Raw genomic sequence first — 15,350 nt, 5'->3', positions numbered from 1 at the left:
AATGAGGCAAACCATCGCATTTTGAACAATTTGGAGCTTATACAAGAGGCTGCCTGAAACAACTTCATGCAGGAAATGTCATGACCCACAGAATGCGCCCCTTTTGGACTTCATGGTCCTTATCACAACAGGGCTTGCACTCCTTGATACTTCCAACATGGCCGTCTAACGTGGAACGCCTTCCTCTGTCTTACGTCAGACGTAGCGTATTTTACAAATAGGCAGCGCCCCCACAGCCCCACGCGTCTCAATGCTATTGCAAGCAGTGACTAGATGTGTGCTCCGTAGTTCGCTACTCTGTTATCCTTGTTCCTGGACCTCCTAATTCCATTCCCATACCCCTCTTCCTTCTTGCTTGTTTCCTGGACTTGTGCGCCGTGTACGCACCTTCTTCATTCCTGGATCCCGGAGTATCTGAATCCCGGAACTCTGAACGCACGCTGGAGTCAGAAGAGGCTTGCACGGGATTATACAAGACCAGGTCCGTGCGAAAGAAGACACCGCCCAAGAAATCCTGCAAGGATCGCTCCCAGGTGAGAAAGGGGGAATTCTGTGACAGGAAATTAGGTGAGAATTTATGAGGGCACCAAGCACTGGGGTCTGGAGTTCTCTAGGAATACAATCAAGGGTTAGTCTGAGAAATCTAAGTTAAAAGAATTATGATCTAACTACTTGGTTTATCTGACATGCAAGTGATAGTTCAGTTCCAGATGAAACTCAGGTTCTTCATCTTAATGGGGAAAGCTATATGTAATCCAAAGTAGGTAGGAGGCGATAGAGAACATGAAGGATCGATTAGAAGGTGATCAGGCCAAGTAAAATGACTTCTGTTCTGGATGGATTCATCTGGAGACAATTGAGAATCAATATGTATATCAAATAACACAGAACCTAATTCAAATTCTGTTACCTACAGCTTTATCACAAAACCATTTCATCCTCTTTAACAATATATAGCATTACGCTGTTATTTCAAACCTTACACAACTCTAAATATTGTTAGTATGATTCATACATTTAAAAATGCAATACAAAAGGTTTTTTATTTAAAATTCAAAAATTCAGTACATTTGTCAGTGAAACAACATTTACAGCACAACACTTATAAAACCTTAATACAAAAATCATTGTATACTCCAAAAACATCTGTAGAACAATTTCACATATCCCTGACATGCTCATGTTTATGTCCTACCAAATGCCTGGATACCCAATGCCTGGACTTTCATCAGCTGGTACCAATGCAATTCTCAAAACATCACAATCTAAATTCTTCTAAACAAACTGCAGAGATAACAGAGCTTGACTTAGCCCGAAATTCATTTTTTGTAACATATTTCATTCACAATTATTCTAAAATTGAGGGAAAATTCCCCTCATGTGAGATTTTTACCATATCTGCCCCATTCATTTAGCCATTGAATTCCCTTTTAGTAGACTGCCTGTTCAAATCTGCTAAAGAACAGGGTAACGGGAAGTTTAGTGCCTTAATAAAATTCCCTTAAACCATGTATATACATTCGATATCGATAAGTATTAGTTGCTAACCTTTTGCTAATCTGGATGGAACATGTTAATATCCAAGTATCTTTATTAATATGTCCACATCTTCTGCCTGAAATGTGATTGTGCCTTTAATGACCCCATAAAAACAAAAGATTGCTATTAGCATTTCAAAGAATGAATGGATTTCTTGAAAAGCCTTATTTATCAAGAAACATTTACAGATACAATTCTAATTGGAACTACTCACTTCAACACTATAAATGGGTTGACCAGTGCTCACTTTCAATAACTGGTACCACGTGGCATTAATCTTATTCCTGTGCCTCGCATCCCTAGAAAGGGAAAGGGAAAAGTGAGAGGGAGGCCAATCTTGATCTCAGAATTTGGGAACATAGAGTTTCCATAAATGTTTAGAGGCCCACAAACCATATACTATCACAAGATCAGCTTACCCCTACAGAACTGACGTGTGTGTTGCTCCTTGTCCTTACAGTTCAGCACTGGCATAAATGTTACATAAAACTGGCGGTTATACTAGTACACACATGCCGGTGGTTCTCTATGGGAGTGGAGTTAATTGAGAATCATCCATTGAAAAATCTACCAATAAACACTCATCTAAATCGGGGACAATCTGGGCAGAGATTCAAACCTGAACATATATCTGCATATCATTGTCCCAGGAATTCAATTGTAAATGGAATGTTCGATGAGTGGTCATTAGGTGGTTACAGATAAATATGAAAGAGTAGAGGAGATAAAGTCGAGCTTCGATGAACTTTGCAGCTTGATAGTATAGTGTTAGATTCATAGAGGCCATTTCTATCCATAAGGAAACCCCTGAACCAAGGTAGGGTTGAATCTGTCATCCCCATCAATGTCTTTAGTCGAGAGAAAAAAGGATCTCATGATCAATGGTATCAAACGCTGAGGTGATATCAAGCATGGCCAACAGCGTTGCCCCATACCATGACTAGTACACATTCAGTCTCATGTATAAGGTGAAAACCAGATTGCCATAGATCTAGAATACAATTTTCATAATTAGAATCTTGGAGTTGTATAGGAACCATTTTTTTTTTGTTGGGGCTATTAGGTGTCGATTGCGACACCTATAAGCTGAAACTATTGCATTAGAGTACAGATAGGGAGAAATGGCAAATGGGGTTGGCACATAGCTTGTATGTGTTGTTTCGTTATTTTCCAACCTATTGTCTACCCATGGCAATCCCTTTGGCTTTTCCCACCCAGTTCCTGTCCCTCCCCGCCCAAAACACCTCCTCAAAGGAAATCTTTCATCTTGCTTTAATCAAGCTTTGCCATCAAAATGTGCAGTCAAACTTGCCAGTGTTTTTTTCAAAGCAGATGGCAAACATGTACTGACCCTCCATGCTACTACAGATGTAATAAAAATGTCTTAACCAGGTCTGCCCTCAGTCACTCGATTTATAAGCACTCTGCACGTCCTTTATTGGAGTCCAGTTAAAAACAAGCATTGGCAAAGCCAATAGATTTGGCTTGTGTATACCTATTAGCATTTGCCAGGCACTGCTATTAGATGCACCATTTTCCACCTGCTACCATCAATAGCCCGTCAATATCACTACGGCAGTACCTGGCAGATTTCCATACCTACCCAACAGCCCAAAATGATGGCATTACCCATGCTTGTTCTAAGATCTTCCATTGTCATAGGGAATAGGTCACAAACTGCTAATTTGAGTAGAATCAAGAGTTGTTCCTTTAAGATTTGAGAAATGAATACAGGTTTAAGTGAAGCTGACATGACACCTTCTCGAAAAGTGGGCTTAGCCAAATTGGTTACAACATTGTCTAAACCCGAAGCAAGGTGGCAAATGGTAATGGCAGGAGGTATATCCAGTTTAAATTGAGTAGGTTTAAGGGCGTGCGAATAGAGCCAAAATAACATCTTTGGTTACTTCTTGAAATTGTAAAGATGAGACTATACGAGTGACAATTGCTGTTTCCCTGAGACTTTTTGATGACTGTTCCATTTTATGTTTGTTCTGAATAAATACTACTTTAGAAATAAAAAAAAAACGAATTAAAGTCAGTGGAAAATTGCAAAGAGGGGATAGGATATTACGCCAAAGAACTTGGTGAAACCAGAGCTTTATTAATGACAAAAAGTGTTTTGGGTTGTTGCATGACGTATCAATATTCTCACGAATTTAACAAGCCTTAGCATCGATAAAAGCTTTTTTTCTAGGCTCGACGAGCACGTTGTGTAAGCGAGAGGGTCAGGGCATCGCAGGCCCAACACTGCCTTCTCTCATTTTTCCTAACATCTCTTTTAAGAGCAAGGAGTTCAGAAGAGTACCGAGGTTTGGACATTTTCCACTGTTAATGCAAGGCAGGATTAGCCCTATGAACACTATTGTGTAAGGGCCTTTCCAGTTTATCTAATTTAGGAAATATAAATGTGAAACACCTGGCAAACTGGTTTTTCCACGATAGCAGAGTTATAGAAATGTCCAGAATAGTCATGTGTCTCTGGATGATAAGATCCAGGCAGCGACCGCCAATGTGGGTGGTTCTCATAATGTATGTTATGCTATGTTAACACGTTTTATAATGCACGTGTAGACCCGTTGGCGCCTTGGTGCTAAATGTAGGAAGTAAAGGCACCATAGTGTAATAAATACATCAACTTGTTGGAATCAGTGAATGAAGAACATTCGTGCCGGATATTAAAACCACCTACAATCAATAATGTATTATAAGATAAATATGTCGATAATAAAAATTCATCTAGACCCACCAGTAACTGATTAGTCAGGCCAGTGGCAGGAGAGAAAAAAAAACATTGATGTGGTTAGAGGGAGAACATAAATGTGAGGGGAGGTTGTTGCTTAGTGCCACATATTGCATAGTTCAGAAAGAAAATTAATACTTTGACAACTGGCATTAAGCCCTCTTTAAATGAGAAATTGCATGGCTAATGATGCCTAGAAATATAGCACCACAAAACCTTTCAAATTCAATGATAAATTCAAAAAAGTTAAGACAGTTACGGTAAAACAGGCAGTGCAACAAAACACTTGAAATTCAGTGCAAGCCCTTCAGTTGGAGTGACTTTAAGGTGCTGATTCAAGGCAAAAAAGCACTTCAAATTCGGCAAATGTTGGGAGCAACGTCACCTTAACTCCGAGCCCCCTTGTTGTGCAGCCCAGGTGCACAATTATGACATAATTTGTGACATCACTGGAAACCAGAGTGCACAAATGATATTGCTGATTGCATTACTGATGACATCACAACACTGTCACTTATGACACCAATCACGAAATCAATGACATGCTAATAAAAGCATCATCAACGTCATAAATTATTGCATCAGATATGCTATTCCTAATGACAACAAAAAATATATCACTAATGAAACACTTGAAACTTGACACACTTGAAACTTCATCACTTGAAACACTTGTGTATAGGCGCCATACAAATGTCCAATACATAAATAAATAATTAGCTTGCTTTTTGAAACACTGCAAAGTATTTGTCTCACTGAAAATGTGGCTTTCACTCTTGCAGGAAAAAAGAGAAACATATTCTATGGGTTAAGATATGCTGCATGTGGACACAGATTTAACAGGTATATCATGCATATGTAAAAGAAAAGAGAAAAGTATTTTTCCATCCTCATAAATAATGAAATAGAAACTTCTAAAATGTTGTTTATGCTCACAGTAATTTACAATTTCATGTACATTATGAAAAACAGAAGCTGAACCAGTAAAGTACCTTTTTAGGGTTAAGATTTGAACCAGGAAATTGCATTTAATTGTAATTGAAATTGAAAGGTCCAAAAATATAAGCCTTACATTATCCAATAGATGGAGCCTACGCTTTGCTTTGTTACAGTAACAATTACTTTAATGTGGAATTCATAAAACCACAGTCTATGCCTGAATGATGACAAAACCGAGCTCATCATACTTGATTCCAGCCCTAACCTAAATAAACTAGATCACAAATACGCCAGCTTCAGTATAGGTGGCAATACCATTAATGTAGCCAAGGAAGTCAAAACTCTTGGGTTCTATCTAGACTCCACCCTATCCTTCTGTAAACAGGTTAGCTCCATGCCCTCCTCTACTGCTCAGACATGTAAATTAATAAGAGCAGCCAGACCCTTTCTCTCAACCCAGAGCTGCACCACTTTAGCCAGAGCCCTAATCTTATCAAAACTGGATTAGTGTAACGCCCTGCATGTAGGAACCAATAAACATGTTACAAACAAAATCCAGATTTTGCAACAATGCTCTCAGAGCAGCACTGTGTATCTCCAAAATAGAACACATCTCTAACATCAGCAGAGCCCACAACTGGCTCACCACCACTGCCAAAATCATGCTCAAGATAGCTTCGTTGACGCACAAATGCTTCAACAATGCTGCCCCTCGCTACCTTGTTGATAGAGTCAAGCGATACATCCCCAACCAATCTACCAGAACTGCCAACACCAACCTACTGACAGTCCCCAGATTTAAGCAAACCAAAACTGGTGGTAATAGCTTCCAGGGGAAAGCAGCCCAACACTGGAATTCCCCGCCACCTACCTTAAGGACACCTCAAACCTACCTCCATTTCAGGGGTAACCACATTCAGTGTATAAAGGAGAATGACCACTAACCTCACCACCAACTCCTTATGCAGATCTGCAAATTGCTTGTTAATGTATCTGCCTTTGTATTTGTAACTGTATTGCCTTTGTATCTATAACTGTATTGACTTGTGTAGACACCTGTAATTACTGTACAGCACTGTAACCAAGCTGAGAATAACCTTGCTGCTCCTGCGCCCTGATACCGTCGGGTCCGGTGTGCACTACAAATGAATAAACATAAACATACCCTTTCATTTTCAAATCTTTTGGTGAACCGCTCCAAAGTCATAGATTTACTATTACAATGTGCACTCATTTCATCATAATGCTTTGTAAAACTATAATGTGGACATTTTTACATGTGTCACCATCAATGGAGACTATAGGCAACATATAATTAAGGCCACATTTGTAGGTCATAGCCTTGCATTCAGAGCGACTTCCTTTGTTAAAAGACAATATCTTAACCATTTAGAGTCATCTATCTTTGTCTAGATTCCTCTCCCATTTAGACCTTGTCATATTCCGTGGGGTCTGAGCGGCCTGTACAGCATTATAGCGCCTTGAAACGTGCCTTCCCAGAATGTCATTCGTAACTATCACCTCAATACACATGCATGTTTCCAGCTTCTGTTGGAATGATGACCATCTTCGGCCCGCTGCGGCCCTGATTCGAAAGTACTGTAATACCCTGATAGGGTTCGAGACCAGTTTTGTTGTGCACTCTTCTTGTGTCACAAACCTTCCCCCTGGAAATAGGTCACCCAGTACCATTTCTTTACTCAGGTCCCAGGCTATCTCTATGTCAATGTCGTAAGTGGGAGGGAGGGCAGGATAGTTCCAGAGGGTAATCTTGTTACTATAGGGGGATGTTATTTTTAAGTGTTTGAACACCCGGCCCCATGTGTTAACTGTTGCACGAACCGGGTCAAATGTGCACGTGTCTGTGTATTGGTTGTCTAGTAGGACTGCCTTGAGGTCTGTTGGGGCTGCTCCATAGCGCTCCAGTTCTCTATGCAGCGGACCTGGGTTCAGGAGGTACCAGTGTCCTGCGTATTGTGCTTGGGCTACCAGATAATACCATTCAAAGTCAGGGGCAGCCAGACCTCCCCGCTCATAGGGCTCTGTCAGACCCTCCCAGCTCATGGGAGGTGTCTCACCTTCCCACACAAACCACACTGCCATGGACCGAAGCTTTGTAAAGAACTTTCTACCTGGCCAGATTGGTGTTCTTGTAAAATAATATAATAGTTTGGGAACCAGCAACATCTCTTACAAGGATAGCCTGCTATACAGGGACATTGGGACTCTGCCCCACAGGTCAAATTTGACTTCTGGAGCACTAAGGTACAGCCCATGGTTATTCTTCAATAGTGTCTTCTGTGTGCGTGACAGTATCACTCCCAGGTACTTAAAACTCGTCGGGGCCCACCTAAGTCCATTAAAGTTGCCTGGTACCTTGGTGCTATCCGTGAGTGGAAACAATTCAGATTTAGTTGCATTAATTTTGTAACCTGAATATTTAGTAAACCTAGCCACTTCTTCCATTACTGGACCTAAGTGTACTTCTGGATGTTGTATATACAGTAGAGTGTCATCTGCAAATAGGGAAATCATTTGTGAAGGTCCCCCTATGTGCATGCCGTTCCCTCACTCGTTGTGTCAAAGGTTCAATTGTGAGTGCAAACAGCAATGGAGAGAACGGGCAGCCCTCTCGAGTTCCCTGTGCAAGTATAAATGCTTGGGACATAACCCCTTTGGTGCATATTCTTGCTGTCGGGTTTGTGTACAAGAGTTTCACACATTTAACAAAGTAATCCCCAAACCCAAAGCACCAGAGTACCCCAAACAAGTGATATCACCACCGGGGAGTGATCAGACAAGGTGCGAGATAATATTTTGCTGTCACACAGGCGTGGTGCACACTCTGCCGAGAGTAGCCAGAAATGGACCCATGACATAGCATCATGGACCGTGGAATAGTATGTATTCAGCCGTTGTCGGGGGTTCATCCCTCCATACATCGACAAGACCCAGCTGGCTCATCACCTGATTGATCATTTTTGCTGCACAAGATACATCTCGTCATGTGGCGCTAGACTGGTCCATATGTAGGTCTAAAATCGTATTAAAGTCCCCTCCCCAAATAATGGGATAATTTCCCTTTCTTGCCAGTATGTCGGACACTCGGGACATAGAAGCCTGCGGCATCTATGTTAGGGCAATATGTGTTTACTAGCGTGATTCTCTCACCTGATAACACCCCTTACAATCACATATTGGCCCTCAGGGTCTGCCTGCATCTCATCTACTTGGAATGATAACGAACGATGTACTATAATGAACACTCCTCTAGCTTGAGAAGAGTAGGTTGTGTAGTATCTATGTCGCCCCCACTTGGGTGCAAACCCGTCATGTACCGGGCCTAATGCGTGTGTTTCTTGCAACATAACTATTTTAGGTGAGTGCCTATCCAGGTATGCCAACATTTTCCTTGCTTTTAGGGGGTTATAACCCCCGGATGTTCCAAGACATCAACCCAATCACTTCACCCAGCATCTAATTTCACACAAACACAATAATGGAGAATCATTATACAAATACTGATCAAGGCCTGGAGCCACCCAAGTCCATCCATCCACCTGCTTCCGTCTGCTTTTATGTACTTTTTAACTGCCCTCTCTCCCTTCTCCTGTCCCCCTTTCCTTCATCTTTCATTACCTTACCCGAATGTTTCCCGCAAACTTCCCTAACTATTGCCCACCATCTACCCCAACTTGATAATGTCAACACCATGTGATCCTGAACCCCCATCCCTCACCATCTGCCCCTTCTTGATGATGTATCCCCGTTACGCCCTTTGAACTTTCTTGGGGAACGCTGTGAGATACCACTTCTACCAGTGCCATGCCTGGTGGCTGTGCATCCCGGTATGTTGTCTCAGTTCTTGTGTCATGTTATTTTGATAATTAGAAAAAATATATGTGAAGGTTTTATGTTTAGTCACCCATAGCGTTCGGATCCTCTTCTGCTCTTGGGCCATGATTCGGGACGTTCCCTTTGCCCTCTGGTGGAAGTGCAATCGACACCTCCACATAGGCTGTAGCATCTGAAGGATTTTTGAAGAAATGCGCCCTGCCACCATGTTGGATGCATAGCTTTTCAGGGAATATTAGAGCATATGGGATGTGTCTGGCCCTCAGCAGGCTTTTCACTGGATCGCATGATCTCCGCAGGAACTGGACCCCGGCCGCAAAACCTGGGTAAATATGAATATTGCTAGATTCGTAATGGAGGGTGCCTTGTTCGCTAGATAGCTTCAGCATAAGATCCCAGTCACGATAGTTTAGGATTTTAGCAATGGGGGGACTCCAAGTCTAGGCATGGGGGTGTGGGTGTGATGAGCCCGCTCCACCAGGAAGTGCATGGAAAATGTGGCCGCTCCAAACATGGTTTTAAGGAGGTCCTCAGGGAACTGCTCCATGCTCCCTTTATAGGCTGCCTCAGGCACACCGACAATTTGTATATTGTTACACAACCAAACTGTGTCAAACCTCTTTTTGGCTGTTATATACTTGTAGCTGTCCCATGAGCCTGGGGCCCCTTAGGTCTTAAAACACTCACTCCTTTGTGTGATTCTAAGTCACCAAGGAGTGCCTCCCTTTTGAGTGCTTTCCTTTATGTATTAAGTGACACTCAAGGGCCCCCGCCGTGTCCCCAGCTGACTCTCATGCGGACGGTGCAACCTGGACAAGACAATCTTTATGAGGTGCCTGTGTCAGGGCTGCGCAGGAGGGGGAGTGGTGGGCGGCATGTATTTATGGGCGGGAGCGGCCTCACTACTCTCTCACCTTCCATCTCGCTACAATCGCTCTTGCTGGTTACAGCATGGGCTCCACAGCACTTCCACGCCTGCCGTCTCCACAAAGATGGTCGCCGAGGCTCGTAGCTCTTCCCACCGCTGGGCCATGCACATCAGGATATGTATATCAGCTCCTCCCCGCTGCCTGCATGTCTCCTGTGGATCAAATCTGGTGGCTAAATCATTCTTCTTTGAAGCGGGAATTAAACACTTTTGGTTCTTCCACTGGCTCCAGCTTTGGATAGATGATACAAAACCACTGGGGATACATTAAGAGAAGGATCCCTACTGTTACCACTGGCTTACAAAGGATGTTTATTTGTTTAAGATTTCGCTGAGGACAGAGCTCAGGCATCCATTCCTTCTCGCTGCTCTACAGAGCTCCCTAATGTATGCATTTGAGTGTATGACATATGGGTGTATGATGTATGAGCATTTGGCGAATGAGCAAATGGTGTGCCTGTGAATTGCATATGGGTGTATGGCATACAATTGTATGACATACTGCTTATAAGTGTATGGCACATGAGTGTGTGGTGTATGGAATTTGAGTGTGTGGCATATGATGTATGAGTGTTTTTTGTGTAAATGTTTGGCATGTGAGTGTATGTGTGTGAATGTATTCTGCATGAGTCTATGACATATTAGTGTTGGTGTGCGAGTAGTGTAAGGAAGGCATGGTATCAAAGCAAGACAGACACAAGTGATCACAGTTCAAGGGCGTTTATTAAACTGTAAACATCGCTGAGATAAACGCCTATTCTAAACCTAAATCTAAGATGGGAGCAAACTACGACCATCAAATAATAATAATATCGTCCAAGTCGAGTATAGTCAAAATAAAAAGGGCCTATACTGAGAAACCTATTGCCAATCCTTACCGCTATGTTACAAAATAGTGTGGGATAATGTTCATCATGAAAAGAAAGAAGTGTTCACAAAAGATAAGTCTGGATGTAATGGCCGGGGTCTCCCTTCCCCAAGTTTCTAGTACGGGACAAGGCGGGACTCTGGTGTACAGCACACCCCTGGGCTTCTTTGGCATGAAGATACAGTTCCTTTTCTCAAAATCAGGACCTTCTGTGTCCAAGTCTCTTTGATGCAAAGTCTCTTGCTTCTGACAACAAAACAAAAGTTCCTTCTGCTAATCTTTACGTCAGGTGATTACTCATCAACCTTGCATCCCCCTCAGCCGGGCTCCGATCCTTCTCTCAGCGTTAGCCTCCCTCAGTCAGACTCAGACCATCCACTCACTGTGGACATTCCTCAGTCGGGTTCACACTTGTCATCACAATGTTCACGGGTGTATTACTGCTCACCCTGGTTCTCAGGCATCCCTCAGCCGGGTTCACATTTGCCAATTATTAACACAGTTCAAAGAAAGTCATTTTAGACCCCTTATGTTCTTCCCTTACCTAAGTCCGGGTCTCATCCCTCAGCCAGGCTTTCCCTTAAGCCCCCAGTCAGGCTTCACACAGTTCAATCATCACTATGAATTTGCAGGCATCGCTCAGTCGGGTTCAAATTTTCCCCAGTACCACAGTTCACTTTTCTTCCACAACGTGTCACAGACTTTTGGCTGTACAAGGGGTTTGGCTTGACCCTCATATGACCACTTTGACACCTCCCACCGGCCTCCCCTAAGGCCTCTGGTTACTTGTAGGTTTCACAATCGTTGTTCAATATACTCTCTTTGTTCAGGAGAGAGGTACCAGACAGACACCTTCGAATGAGCGCCCATGTGGCGCCGGACCACTCTATCTCCTGTGCCAGTTTCTCTCATAAACGTTCACAGGCCAGGCTTGGACCCTTCTCATAAAGTTCACAGGGGTCCCCCTCTGTGAGGCTCAGACCCCTCTCACAAAGTTCACAAACTTCCAAAAGTAGATTTTTGGACTCCAAGTCGCAGAATGGACTTGTAATAATTTTGCTCCCACTTCACAGTTCCCCAAAATGGCATTCCATGTTTTAGGAGCTGTAGGAGCCACAAGGGGGATGTTTCATTGAGGTCATGGTCTTACCTTCTGCTCCTCATTTACCTGGGTTTGCCTGTCTGGCTCCAGGGGAGGAGTTCTGCTACAGGTAGCGTCAGGCAACCCCAGCTGCCCTTGGTCTTGCCTTCTGCAAGTATAGCTCTCTCCTCCACACTGCAGTCTCCTTTCCAACAGCAGGGCCAGTGTATGGCCAGTGTTCTCTGTCTCCATGTCTTCTGCAGCTCACTAGGGCTTTCTCCTTCTCTCCGACAACTTCCAGCATCCCCAACTCACTGAAAGTGTGCTTTCCTGCTCCGCCTTTTATGCTGCCTGGGAGAGAAAAGTGGAATCAGGTGCGAGTAATTAAAGAGGGAGGCCTGACTAAGCCTGGCCTCATTAATGGGACAATCTGCTGTAGAAAGGGGAGAGTCTGTTTTCACTGTCTATGGTTCCCTGTTGGTAATCTTCATCCTCCCAATCTCTCTCCTCCTTGTCTCAGTAACTTTAGAATAGAACAGAGGGGAGGAATTATGGGGATTGTAGTTTTCACTAGTAAATTTCGGAAAATCTGGAAAATAACTGTTGAGAAAGGGGGGGGGGGTTTGTTTTGTTGTCACTTATGGTGAGTTGTCCATGAGAAAGTGTCAGTGTCTTTAAGTTCCTAAATATCCTATTGGGTAGAATGGGGAAAAGGTGTCATAAGGAAGGGTGTACCATGTCTCATCATCAGGTGCACCTATCCTCCTCCCCAAGGATCACTCACGCAGGTGATCCTCCCACACTCGTCCACCCCGAGGGTCTGGATCCAAGGGTGATGGCCGTGCCCTGGCCACCTGAGAAAGTGATTCCCAGGGTACATGAGACACCCTCAGGTTTCTCACAGTAGAGTATGACTGATAGATATAAACTAATATGAAATGCAAATGTCTTATTTTCCTCTTATATGTATGAAAACTCACACTCGAGTGAAGACTGATCATGATGTGTTTTTATAGATATAAGAAGAAAATAGGGGTTGTACATGTTTTACATGTAGATAATGTACATCTCCTATAATTTCTTATACATACGAAAACACACATCAAATTCAGTCCTCACATAAACATGTATGAAACATACAAGAATTTGTATATGTATAGGAGGTGTAATCGAGGTGCACATTTCATTTAGGTAAGAAATATACATCAACTTGATGTTCCCTATAGGACTGAGAACTGACATGAATACTTATTCATGGTGTGCACAATTCATATAGGACACGTACATTCATTGAGTGCATGAATATGTCAGCATTGCCAAACTCGATTTTTGAACATTTACATACACATGTACATTTCGTACATGCACATAGGAAAACTAACATCAAACCTATGGCGTATGAGCAAACGTCATCATAAGACATATGAGTGTATGGAATATAACTGTGTGGCATATGAGTGTGTTGTCTAACTGTATAAGACAAGCGTTTCTGACATATTAGCACATGGTGTATGAAAGTGCTGTGCATGAGTATGTGGTGTATGAATGTGCAGTAACTGGGGTTTGTGGAATAGGAGTGTGTGTGGCATGTGTGTGAATGGTGTATGCCATATGAGTGTGCAGCATGTGAGCATATTGTATGTGAGTGCATAGGATGTGAGTGTTTGCTGTGTGAGATGAGTGTATGGTGTGTAAGCGTATGGCATATGAGTGTGTTGTCTAACTGTATAAGACAAGCGTTTCTGACATATTAGCACATGGTGTATGAAAGTGCTGTGCATGAGTATGTGGTGTATGAATGTGCAGTAACTGGGGTTTGTGGAATAGGAGTGTGTGTGGCATGTGTGTGAATGGTGTATGCCATATGAGTGTGCAGCATGTGAGCATATTGTATGTGAGTGCATAGGATGTGAGTGTTTGCTGTGTGAGATGAGTGTATGGTGTGTAAGCGTATGGTATATGAGTGTGTTGTCTAACCGTATAAGATAAGCGTTTCTGACATATTAGCACATGGTGTATGAAAGTGCTGTGCATGAGTATGTGGTGTATGAATGTGCAGTAACTGGGGTTTGTGGAATAGGAGTGTGTGTGGCATGTGTGTGAATGGTGTATGCCATATGAGTGTGCAGCATGTGAGCATATTGTATGTGAGTGCATAGGATGTGAGTGTTTGCTGTGTGAGATGAGTGTATGGTGTGTAAGCGTATGGCATATGAGTGTGTTGTCTAACTGTATAAGATAAGCGTTTCTGACATATTAGCACATGGTGTATGAAAGTGCTGTGCATGAGTATGTGGTGTATGAATGTGCAGTAACTGGGGTTTGTGGAATAGGAGTGTGTGTGGCATGTGTGTGAATGGTGTATGCCATATGAGTGTGCAGCATGTGAGCATATTGTATGTGAGTGCATAGGATGTGAGTGTTTGCTGTGTGAGATGAGTGTATGGTGTGTAAGCGTATGGTATATGAGTGTGTTGTCTAACCGTATAAGATAAGCGTTTCTGACATATTAGCACATGGTGTATGAAAGTGCTGTGCATGAGTATGTGGTGTATGAATGTGCAGTAACTGGGGTTTGTGGAATAGGAGTGTGTGTGGCATGTGTGTGAATGGTGTATGCCATATGAGTGTGCAGCATGTGAGCATATTGTATGTGAGTGCATAGGATGTGAGTGTTTGCTGTGTGAGATGAGTGTATGGTGTGTAAGCGTATGGCATATGAGTGTGTTGTCTAACTGTATAAGATAAGCGTTTCTGACATATTAGCACATGGTGTATGAAAGTGCTGTGCATGAGTATGTGGTGTATGAATGTGCAGTAACTGGGGTTTGTGGAATAGGAGTGTGTGTGGCATGTGTGTGAATGGTGTATGCCATATGAGTGTGCAGCATGTGAGCATATTGTATGTGAGTGCATAGGATGTGAGTGTTTGCTGTGTGAGATGAGTGTACGGTGTGTAAGCGTATGGTATATGAGTGTGTTGTCTAACTGTATAAGATAAGCGTTTCTGACATATTAGCACATGGTGTATGAAAGTGCTGTGCATGAGTATGTGGTGTATGAATGTGCACTAACTGGGGTTTGTGGAATAGGAGTGTGTGTGGCATGTGTGTGAATGGTGAATGCCATATGAGTGTGCAGCATGTGAGCATATTGTATGTGAGTGCATAGGATGTGAGTGTTTGCTGTGTGAGATGAGTGTATGGTGTGTAAGCGTATGGCATATGAGTGTGTTGTCTAACTGTATAAGATAAGCGTTTCTGACATATTAGCACATGGTGTATGAAAGTGCTGTGCATGAGTATGTGGTGTATGAAAGTGTTGTGCATGAGTATGTGGTGTATGAAAGTGTTGTGCATGAGTATGTGGTGTATGAAAGTGCTGTGCATGAGTATGT

The sequence above is a fragment of the Ambystoma mexicanum genome, chromosome 11 (genome assembly GCF_040938575.1).
Source record: "Ambystoma mexicanum isolate Mex_15411 chromosome 11, UKY_AmexF1_1, whole genome shotgun sequence".
Lineage (NCBI taxonomy): Eukaryota > Metazoa > Chordata > Amphibia > Caudata > Ambystomatidae > Ambystoma > Ambystoma mexicanum.
This window is presented reverse-complemented; position numbering follows the sequence as displayed.